Genomic DNA, 12,157 nt, shown 5'->3' with positions numbered 1-12,157 from the left:
TTGCTCCTGGTATAATTAGAATTGTGTCTCAACAAGTTTCATGTTTAGTCTCATGTGAAACGATCTGCTGTGATAAGACATCCAAATGTTTCCCATGAAGTTTCACCTCTTTACAAGAACTGTCACGAGAGGAGTAATAATCATTTTCAAACAAGCCTTAATTAACAAAATATTTGAGTTAACAAATTTCTTGTATGCACAAATGATCTCATGTTTAAGACGGGTTATTACACTGCATTTCTCAGAATTTTTACGTGGTGGAAAGCAAATAGGTACATTTGCATTTGTATCTATGCGCAGTTTCAAGATACTTTACTTGTGTTTTTATGTTTTATGCTACTTTATTTTTCTGTTTCAATACATTCAAATTCAAATTATATACTCTTTTCTCAACTCCATGTAAAGGTATGCTATGCAGGATTGTTGGTTCCTGCTTGTAAACAAGCTTGCATGCAAAAGTGAAAGTAAAAGCCAAGCACTGAGTCATTCTTGGTCTGTGTTGTGCTGTGCTATATGTGCATCTTTTTCAGCGCTGTGTCTCTTGGATGCATGCTGCTTCTGTTCTGGCACCTAGTCACTACCTTTTTATAGAGCCCCGACCTAACCTGAGCACAGTGGGGGTACACGCCCATATGTGTCCTGAACACAGAAAATAAAAAAGAAAATAAGATAATAAAGGCAGGTGTGCAGAATAACACACCATCACACACTTCTAGCGGGTTACTTCTGTATTAGTCCAGAGTGTATATTGCTTTTTAGGAAAATCCTGCATAGTGTACCTTGAACAGCACACAAAGCAGTTCCTTTCTAAGGAGCTCCACAGTGCTTTTATTCCAAAGATGTCAGGATAACCAACCAGGCAAAGCAGGAAACTGCCCTGGGGCCTCACACCCTAGAGAGGCCCCCAAATCCCAGTTCACTACATCCACCATTTGTTTGGGAATGTGCACCTCTGAAGTACAACTAAGATGGGTCTTGCATTATTAGGGGTGAACCCGTCTTGCAGAGGGGCCCTGCACAAGGGGCGGAAATTCCATGTCATTGCTTCGCCTCGCTCTTTGTCGGTCATTTGATGGTGAGAGGAGCAGCAAGCAACATACAGAGGGACTTCACCTGTATCGAAGCTTTGGAAGTGATTATGGAGTCTGACTCTTCCAGCAAGTTGCAGGATAAACCTCTCTCCTCCCCCTCTCCATCTGACAACACAGACTCAGGAGGGTCAGATCCTGATTTTGTTCCGGCGCCCTCATCTTCCTCTCCAGCTTCTTCAACTGAAGGCGAGGAGGATACAGAGGATCCTGGATCTGGGTGGATTGGGAAAAATGGGGAAGTGTGGTGTCCCACCAACACGGAGACAACCCATTTTTCTCTGCCTGCCAGAGGCGTGACACCGGGGCCAACGCATTACGCCATTGTGAGGGTCCACAACATGGAATCTGCATTTGATTTGTTTTTTACTGAAAAGATGATTGACCTGCTCGTCAATATGACCAACCTCCAAGGGCGACGCAAAATGAAGGACTGGACCGATGTGGACTCCATAGATCTCCGTGCCTACATTGGGCTCCTGATTTTGGCCGGAGTCTACAGATCCAAATTCGAGTCCACACGCTGCCTGTGGGATGATCGCAAGGGTCGTGTGATTTTCAGAGCCACCATGTCCCTCAAAAGATTTCATGCCATCAGCAGAGCTCTGCGCTTTGATGATAAGCTGCAGAGATCAGCTCGTCAGAGGGAGGACAAGCTTGCCCCCATCAGATCCCTGTGGGAAATGTGGACGCATCGCCTTCCCCTCCTTTTCAACCCTGGCAAAGATGTCACAGTTGATGAGCAGCTCGTGCCATTCAGAGGGCGATGCAGATTTCGGCAGTACATGCCCAAAAAAACAGCCAAATACGGTTTGAAAATTTGGGCAACTGCTGATGCTCCAGAGGTGGGCCAAGGCAAGCTTGTCGTCATGGACATGACAGAAGGACTCAAGGGCGTCACTGTCACTTGTGACAACTTACGTCCTACTCACTTGCTCAGGAGCTTCTGCGGAAGAAGATAGCCTTGGTCGGGACGATCAGAAAAAATAAACCGGAGCTGCCACCCAACCTGGTGCAGGATACAGGACGAGCTGCACTCTCCTCTGTCTTTGCCTTCACGAAGAACACCACAGCTGTGAGTTACGTTCCAAGGCGGGGGAAGAATGTGGTCCTCATCAGCACAAGGCACCGGGAGGCAGCGGTGACAGAGGGACCAAAGAAGAAGCCAGAGATCATTACCTACTACAACCACTGCAAGGGAGGTGTCGACACTCTAGACAAGGTATGTGTCATTACATATTTGTTACTACATGCATCCTATTCCTGTTAATTTTTACTGAATTCATGTGCTTGTAAGAGATACATTTAGAAGATACATTTTGTGTTTTTATAATGTCTGCATGATTATTCTTATTGTCATATGCAGCTTTAGAATAAAACTACTTCTTATCATGATGAAATCTGTACTCATTGTTTTGTGTTCTTTTGTATTTGTAGGTTGTCGGCACCTACAGCTGCAAAAGGATGAGCAGATGGTGGCCACGGGTGTTATTTTCTAACATGCTGGACATCTCAGCATATAATGCATTTGTCATCTTCACGGCAGTGGATCCCTCCTGGAACCAGGGGAAGACGTTCAGGAGGAGGCTTTTCCTAGATGAGCTCGGAAATTCTCTGGTCTCTGCGGCAATGTTGAGGAGAGAGCACCTCCCTCGTGCACCAGTTGCTGCCAGACTGGTCAGAGAGATACAGGCTTCTGCAGCTGCCACTCCAGACACAGAGCCCCGAACACCAGCAGACACCAGCAGCTCAGGAGTGAGGAGGGGGAAGTGCAAGTTGTGCCCAGGACAAAAAAAAAGAACAGCCAGCACTTGCATCTGTTGTGGAGGACACACTTGCAAAGTGCACCAGGTGATATGCTGCAAGTCCTGCTGGAAAGATTGACACGTGTACTCACTAGTTTTCTCTATTTTTCTGTCTTTCTTTTGGCTGCTCTGAGTTTATAGTAAAATAAAGTGTTCTGACTGAATCACAGTGGATTGATTGACACACACGCACGCACGCATGCACACACGCTATGAGGGGTCAAACGTATCAGCGAACACACACACACTGCATTCACTGCGTACTTGATACGTGTAAATTGTGTGTGCAACCATCACCGTGTACTTGCTTCGCGTGCACTGCGCGTGCATTCACTGTGTACTTGTTACACATGCAATGCGCGTGCAATGCCTGCACACGCCTAGACGTGTGGTTATTAGACGTGCGTGCGTAGACACGTCATGTAATCACAGGGGTCAAAAGTGTCAGCTGTTGAAGCAACAACGCGTCGTGTTACGGACGTGTGACACGTAGCATCGCTATGATAACTAGCTTGCTATGCTAATCAGATGTGCGTGCGTAGACAAGTCATGTAATCAGAGGGGTCAAAAGTGTCAGCTGTTGAAGCAACAACGCGTCGTGTTACGGACGTGTGACATGTAGCATCGCTATGCTAACTCTGCTAATCGGACATGCGTGCGTAGACACACAGGTGTAGTGTATGTGTAGCGTTTGTAACGCACTGTGCACGCGTACTGATAATACGTGTGAGCGCGTCATGTGAGTGGAGCGCACAACGCCTGTGTGTCATGTAGCGGGCGTGTGTGTAACACTCGTGTCTCCATAGTAACCCTATGTAAAATGTAGGCGTGTGCTCACGCGGTTTGATTAGATCTGAGTAGGCACACGTGACGCGTTGTAGTGTGGTTGGGTGAAACGTTTGACCCCTCATACGCACGCACGCACGCGCACACACACACACACACACACACACGTACGCTATAATATGCTGATAAACTCCATATTGCTCCAAATACAAAAGCCAGAAACCAGCTTTCTATGCACAAGCCTATGTAGTGTGTTGCACAAAAAGTAATAATGCATCAAAGCCAATGTTGTTACGAATCTTTGACATATCCAAGACTGTGATAAAAGGTAAAAAATATCCAGTTTCCAATAACTTTTTATATATTGAAAATAAGTCATTTTGTGTGTGTTTTTTCCCCAAATCAGTGTAATCACTTATGAAATTGGCATTTAAAGAGTTAAAATCCTGTATTTTTAAAGAATATTTAGTAGTTTTGATCAGGAGGTTGATGAACAGATTTAAGCAAAAAAGTTGAAGAAAATATTTATCTAATTTTATTTTTTACAGCAGTCTTTTTAGTGGCTGTTTTCAGCCACTACCAAAACATTAGAGTAGTGAATTTAAGGAACAGTGTAATATTGACCTATTGAAAATTTTAAGATCATATTTCCAAAATGTACGTATTTAAGTTTCTCAGCAAAAATCATTCTATTTGCTGAAATACAGTAAAAGTTATGGCCACATTAAGACTTAAAACTGACCCCTAGTGGATGAAAACATCCCCAACAACACATAAAACTGGAATTTGTTTTTTTGTTTTTGTATCTGTTTCTATATTCTTGGGAGTAGAGAGTAGAAATGTACTAGCAATTATTTAAAAACGGGTAATGTGCCAACCAGGCGGATAATCAGGCAGATATTCAATCAATATTGTGACTATAACATTGTATATAAAAACAGCCAGTGACTGTTAACAAGCACAACACAGATACAAGTTATGCACTTAAACCCATATCCAAATAGTTCAAAAGGTTTTAGAAGTTATGGTGTCAAAACCAAAAATTGTTACAAATGCCCCCGATCTCCCCTATTGGAGAAATGTTTACTTGTCCAATACTATTTTGACCTTACAATGGTGCAAGATGAAAGGTCAGAGGACCAGCAAAGTCATAAGGATTCCCGCTCTGAACCTAACTATGCCGTAGCCTGACTTGCACCTCCCCAGAGATGTAACTACGTGTCGCGGCGACACAGACCTCCTGTCTGTTTCTGTATACTGAAACCATTTCCCTCAGTGGCAACGAAGCTTTTGTTCACTTGAATTTCAATTTTAAGAAACAATAAATTGTGAAGACAGTAAAGCCTCCACTAAAATAGCATTTTAAGTCTTGTGTGTGATTTATCCTTCAGGGATTTATACTTAGGGATTTATCCTGGCTTCATATGAGAAGAGGAAATCTTCGCTCGTCGCTAGGCTAATTTATACAATGTAAAATGCCATAGGCTGGCGCTAATAACGTTAGCATATAGTATTTGTTTGGAAAACGTGTCTAGTATAAGACATTTGTTTTGTTGGTGAATCTTGTGAGTTCCAATGGAGCCAAACTGTGTGACGTTACCTTTGTTAAATGTTGCTGTTGTCCCTGGCTTTTTATGAGAAGAGGGATGATCGACGGCTGCTAGGCTAATCTATACAATGTAAAATGCCATAGGCTTGTACTAATAACGTTAGCATGTGATATTTGTTTGGAAAACGTGTTTAGTATAAGACAGTTGTTGTGTCAGTGAACTTTGTGAGTTGTAATGGAGCCAAATTGTGTGCTGTTACCTTTGTTAAATGTTGCTGTTGTCCCTGGTTTTATATGAAAAGAGGAAAAGATTGCCGGTTGCTAGGCTAATTCATACAATGTAAAATGCCATAGGCTTGTGCTATTAACGTTAGCATGTTGTATTTGTGGGGAAAATGTGTCCGGATTAACACCAGTGAAGCTGATTTGTGTACTTGTGTTTGAAACTGTCTCTATTAAGACATGTTTAATGTTTAATGTGTGTTTTGAATCAGCTAAACTTTACAGCACTTAAAAGAAACTTCGCACATTTTAGAGGTGTAACTGCAGAGTGACACAGGCACACCACCACACAAGTAAAAATGCTCATAACGGCATAGGCCACGTGCATAGGGTCTGCACACAACTATAAATCCTGCTTAATAGTTGTTGAGTGTTGGACTGATCAACACACAGACACGTTTTCTTCCCTAACGTGTCACTGTGTATAATGCATGATACCTTTTCTTAAGACTTTTCAAGCTTCTCACCATACATTAACCTTTAGAGGGAGCCGTCTCAGTGTCACATCTGATCTGTCTGAGTGGACCCCTAAAGGTGAGAATGACCTACTCGCATGCAGGTTCAAAGCGTTTGGTATCGGGGATTTCTGCTGCTATGGCAACATAACAGGAATGCACGTGTGTGTGTGTGTGTGTGTGTGTGTGTGTGTGTGTGTGTGTGTGTATGTGTGTGGGTGTGTGTGTGTGTGTGAGAGAGAGAGTATGTGTGTTTGTGTGAGCGTGTGCTCCGGTGGTCTCTTTGATGATCAATTCCAAAAGTTTGGCATTAGTATATGTTTGAGGTTCAAGGAGAGAGGGAAGAAAGGTCAAGAAGAAAGAAAGGGGGGGGAAATGGAGATGGGGAGGGGCAGAGGAGAGGTTGAGGGTCAGCTAAACAAAAGGCGCCTTGGCAATGCTTCCCTGGGTCAGGGCTTAGAGGGCAGGAAGTAGCGCAACAATATCCGGCACTTCAGGTTAGGACCTCCTACCCCCACTAAACTTCTGTCTCTCTCCCTGCCTCCCTCACACACACACAGGTCACCCAGTGAGCCTTGACAATGTATGTTGATCAAAGGCAAGCTCTGGCTCTCGCAGAGGGGGCAGTGTAGGAGATTAGCTCGGGAAGGAGTGTGGGCATGTGAGGTTGTTCATGTGTGCTGTGGGTCAGCAGGTCTTTTGTGCCTGCCATTCGTCAAAGAGTAGCAGGCACTTTTTATGATTACACAATCTGAGATATAGAGGGAAGTTTTGCCTCTGTAGCAGTCACAGAAGGTATTAGTGGAAGATACTGTTGTCAGACAACGATTAACAAGCCTTAGGGTTAAAGGTCACCATACAAACAATGAGACAAGCATCCTGGATGATACAGCTTCTTTTAATTGACTGAATCAACTGAATCACATGGCACATATACTGTGAATATTTATTGGATGGTAAGACTCTGGTCTTTGACTCATTGTCATCTTACTCATTTGTCAGAACTACCATTTAGCTACATAGCTATTTTAAAGAGGACCTATTATGCTTATTTTCAAGGTCATATTTGTATTTTGGACTTCTACGAGAACATGTTTATATGGTCAAAAAACACTTTATTTTCCTCGTACTGTCTGTGATTGAACAACTGTATTCACCCTCTGTCTGAGATGCTCTGTTTTAGAGCCTGTCTCTTTAAGCCCCATCATGAAAAAGCCCACTCTGCTCTGATTGATCAGCATTTCCAGGTCTGTACTCTCAGCATCTCTGCACTGTTATTGAAGCTGGGGAATGACTGTGACAGACTATTGAGTCACTTTCTACTGAGAAAAATCCCCAATTTGTCTCTTTCAGAATGTTGGGAAAATAAGGTACCCAACAGGATGGCTAATTCTTTACTGGTCTTTAGTTTATAAGAAACTAATATTGCAAAACTGGAAAAATAAGGAAGCACCTACACTTCAAGAATGGAAAACCGTAATGAAATATTATCTGTGTATTGAAAGGACAATGTCAGAAGACAGTGACAAAGAGAAACAATTTGATAAGACATGAAGCCAGATCTATGAAGCTTTGTAGATTAAGCAGAGTCACTAAGTCACCCAGCTTCCACAAACTCCAAGGAACCCTGTGTAGCATCCTGTCTTGTTTACAGTGCTTGTGTGGGCGAGGATTCAACGTCTTATGTGAGGACAACTGTATACCATGAGCCCGGTCTCACTCCGAAGTCGTCGAAATCCGACGCTTGGGCAGTGACTTGTGGCATCAGAAACAAAGGCATCCTTTTACGTTGGCATGATACACAGCCTGTTGCCATTATAGTTAAACGGCACCCAGCAGCATCAGGGGGAAACGCGATGGGACAAGGACGAAAGTTAAGGCGGCAAAAGTCAGAGGGGCAGGCAAGAGGGGTGGTGGATGGGTCCAACAAACACTGACGTTCACCTGAGAAAGCGGTGTTCACGTCCCGTAAGATTCTAAAGCCAAACCCTGTTCTTTTTCCCTAAACTAACCACTTCCTTTTATTGCCTAAACCTTACCATGCTTTTGTTGCCTAAACCCAACCATGTGTGTTTGCTGTTGAAAGAAAAAAACTTCAATTCACAGTGTTGTACAGACGTGGTGTGTTAATTTTGAAAGAGACTGTATGTAGACGTTAAATTTCCTGTGAAAAGGGAAGTGTATCTTGAAAGAAGAGAACTTAACGGTGTCCCAGAACGTCAACAACCAACGCACCCAGGGTACTTTGCCCGTCGTATGTGGACGTGGAAAGTCCATGACCAAAACGTCATATGTGATGGGGTCGGAGTGAGAATGTGTTGATATGACAGCATTGTTTTTATAGATGAGTAACTCAAACAGGAGTAAGTCATGAAATTTGATTTCTTGAAGAATGTATGAATGAATGATTATGTAACACATGAAATGTAAAATGTATTGTATTCAGAACCATGCACACTTAAAAAAAGAAAAACTATTATTGAAAAAAAAGAAAGCAAAAAAGAAAATCACCAATAAATGCTTCTAAACACAACAAGAAATGTTCTAGCAGGAATATGATCCGAAATTGGGAAGAAATGAACAACAGCAACTAAGTTTACATGTTTGTCTGACATTAGCATGTAGCTACATGTAGCAGTGTAGGCCAAATAATGGAAACACTTGCAGTAGCGTGCCTGGAGCAGATGACTCTGTCATGAGCTGACATCATCTTGTAGCTAAAGTTGAAAAAACATTGAAAACAGAGTATTCAAAATGGTCTGCAGCCTGAGGTTTTTGCTCCCAGGGATGACTTCTACATATGTTTAACTCATTATTTGAAACTCTTTCTATGTTTAATATAAACATCTGACATTGTAACATTATACCAGTATAAGGAAAAGTACAACAGGTCCCCTTGAGGTAACCACAGGCGAGCAGATGAACGTTTAGTCTATAGTTCACTTGACGACATGCTTTTTCAGCTGCCATGCTTGTTGAAGGTACTGGCACAACATTAAAGAGTGCTTGGGATTGATTTAGCATTGCACTTACATAGATTTGGAGGACTTACAGACTCCAAGATATTCTCACTTTTATTTTGCCATCTTGATGCTCCAGATATCTTGAATTGAGTTAGAATTAAATGTGTCGCACATAAATAAGTGGAGGTAGCTAGGATGTGGTATGCATGGACACACTGACATATTTTTGTTGATTGCAGCCTTAATGATTTAAGGTCTTTGTTATATGGACCTAGGCGTTGTATTGATACAAATAAATACCTCATGATGTATTACATAAACAGACTGATGGTAATCCTCAATTAGTATGTACAATGAGCATTAGATACCGACGCTATTTGCCAACTCGATTTCACCGTGTGGTAGCTTCTCTAGCAGAGCAAGGGCTGTTTTGGTAGTACTTGTTTCTTCTGTTGTGTAGGTGACATTTGGAAGTGCTTGGGTGCTCGGGTTGCCTGTACATATTTTAGTCAGGTCATGGCTGTTTTTGTTGTGGTTGTTGTTGTTGGCAGGGGATACTTAAACAAGTGGTAAGGAGTCTGGGCAGGTCTGACGTTTACTTTGTTTGCTTCATCATCTCAGATTTGAGCAGAAGTGACACTCCAGAGAATACCGCCTCACACGCTTGGGTGGAGAGAAAGGGAGCAGACACCAGGGAGAGGAAGGTGAGTTGAAGGAAAAAAACAGAAAAGCTGGAAGGGAGTAAAAGAAGACAAAGATGAAGGATGACTGTCTAGATCTTTGCCGTCAAGGAGAATTTATTGCGATCACATCTGGATGTAGAAAAGAGGGAAGGGGGTGACAGAGAGGGAAGCACACGGCAGCCAGAAGGACGCAGAGAGAAAAACTTCTAGAGAAATTTGTCTTCCTGACTCACGGGGAAAGCAGCGTGCTCTGCAGCAGGCAGATAAGAGCGAGAGAGAAAGAGTGAAGGTGGAGGAGAGGAGGCGAGGCCGAGCAGGTGGACATGAGCCAACATGTCGCTTGGGGCAGAAACTGTGGCTTCAGAGAGGAGAAGTGAGGAGAAGAGAGGAGGAATTTTAATGACCCAGAAACCAGCCCGGCAGGTTTGGAGTGGAGGAATGCCTCAGATACCTCCCTGGTCCTCCTCCTCGAAATCTTCTACTTCTCGCCTTGTTAAGTTAAATATACGTTTTATTATTTACAGGGAACATCGGCAGCAGCATCATTATCTGCCACACATTTATATCTTTACCCTTTCACACACTATCAATACGCCGTTTCTGTTTATAGGTGTTTGTCTCTGTGTGGTTTCTGTGTTTTGAAGTCCCTGTTTCTATTGATGCATAAAAGCTGCAAGCAGTTAATGATTCCTTTAAGTTTCTGTTTACATGAGCCTACGTGCCGCCTTTCCCGTTCCCTCTTCAGCTGATGTCCCAAGCTAAACTTTGACCCGAGCGTGACGTGCCCAACACATTCTTCACAAGTGCCGTGATCTGCTGTTTTCCTTTCTCTGTCACACGCTGATCTGTGTTTCACTCACTCGAGCCTCGGGAACCTGTCTCCCTCCCGCTCTCTGTTCTTCTTATCAGTTTTGGAGCAGATGACTTCACTGTCTCGCGGTAGTTTTGCTGGCAGTGCTCAATTCAGGGCTCTAATGTGCATGTGACGTGTGAGTGTTTGTGTGTGTTGGGTGGGGGCAGAGGTTTTGGTTTTCATTCTCCGAACCTGTTTTGGTCATACCATGTTATACAAGCTCATTGTGCAATGATTCAGTGTTATTTGTTGTCCTGTTTCAGTGTTTACAGGAATAATTTATTCTTTTTAAATGGATTATTTATTCATGTATCAGTGTTTTATTTTAATCATATACTATACTGTCTTTTTGTGGATAAGATTGTTGAGTAATATGTCGTCTCCTCTTTACTGAACTCGAACAAAATCCACCCTATGTCTCCTGATTATTATTTTATCTCCCCAGTATTTGTCCCCTTCATCACATTCTCATGCTCAGGCTACAGAATCCAGTCAGTATAAGATAATATGCTGTCTTTATGATTGGTTGCTTTGAATTTGATTATCCTGGAAATGAAGCTTATTCTGTTGTTGCGCGTAGTCCTTCTTCTTAACAGCCTCGGCTCAATGGGTAAAATGCAGCTATGAATATCTTTATTGGAGATAAATCTGAGGACATAAAACTGAAGTCACTTTCAGAGTCAGTAGCCTGTTCCTGGCCTGAGGTCAGCCATCACGGCTGTGTCTGAGACACTGTTAGGGCGGTTGACCAGGGAATGAACTTGCCCAAGTGGTGCCACCATTGCCATGGTGACCAGTACCGCCCCTGGCGTGCAGGTTTTAGCCACAGAAACTGGACGGCGCAGGAAACAGACAGAAAAGAGGACATAAAAGATCTCTTTTTGCTCAGGAAGTGGCAAAGGTTGCTTTGCTTGCTTCTCTATAAATGGTAGAAATGGTGGCATTGGACAAGATGTCTGTTAAGTTGTGTAATCAGGTTCTTATTACTCAGTATCATAACTAACTGTATGGTCACATGTCATCCGTTTATATTAGTTATGAGACATAATTCAGTTTAGAAAGAGGAACTTGAAAGCTACTTTAATTGTGTCTGCAATTTTCTACCTCAAGCATGTTTATGATTCTCTTCAGAACCTTAATATTGACCAGGATTGTTACCCAATCACTAGCAGTGGGTATGTTTCAGTGTCAATCATTTGGTCTATCCCCCCAAATACATCTACATCTACAGTCCCCAAAGACTGACTCTCAATAATGATGGGCAGACAGATTCTTTTCACAGTATCAGTCCCTTCAAGTTGATCCATAAATGTGTCAAACCTTCAAGTTTAGATACTTTTTGCAAAGAAATGTCATGTCAGTTGCTCCTTGACACATTTAACATCTAGAGCTGCTCGCCCTACAAACCTTCTTCTCAATGCATTACCATTCATCGTGTATACGTTTACATAAATAAAGATAAGTTATTCATTTTAATGGTATGTTGGTAGGCTGTGTGAGCTCAATACACTGTTACAGAAATGTCACTTACCAACAATCTGATGTTCTTTGAGGGGCAAGTAGTAGCAGACCATCATGTTACCTCCACAGCCTTTTGCCACATTCATGTGGTGTCGAAATAATCTCTCATAAGTTGGCCCGTTCTTCACCGTCCCCATCATTTGACGGTTAATGGACTCTTCGTTTGCGAGGG

General features: G+C 42.7%; 1 protein-coding gene and 1 pseudogene across 1 annotated transcript in view; both read left to right on the top strand.

Annotated features, from left to right (window-relative positions):
- The window catches only part of ssr3 (signal sequence receptor, gamma), a 168,905-nt gene that overhangs the window by 133,226 nt on the left and 23,522 nt on the right, over window positions 1-12,157 (top strand). The window lies entirely within an intron of this gene.
- LOC126382996 (piggyBac transposable element-derived protein 4-like) lies at window positions 1,076-3,133 on the top strand (annotated as a pseudogene).

Source organism: Epinephelus moara, chromosome 2 (genome assembly GCF_006386435.1).
Source record: "Epinephelus moara isolate mb chromosome 2, YSFRI_EMoa_1.0, whole genome shotgun sequence".
Taxonomy (NCBI): Eukaryota; Metazoa; Chordata; class Actinopteri; order Perciformes; family Serranidae; genus Epinephelus; species Epinephelus moara.
The sequence above is the reverse complement of the archived record's forward strand: the minus strand, read 5'-3'. Positions and strand labels throughout refer to the sequence as shown.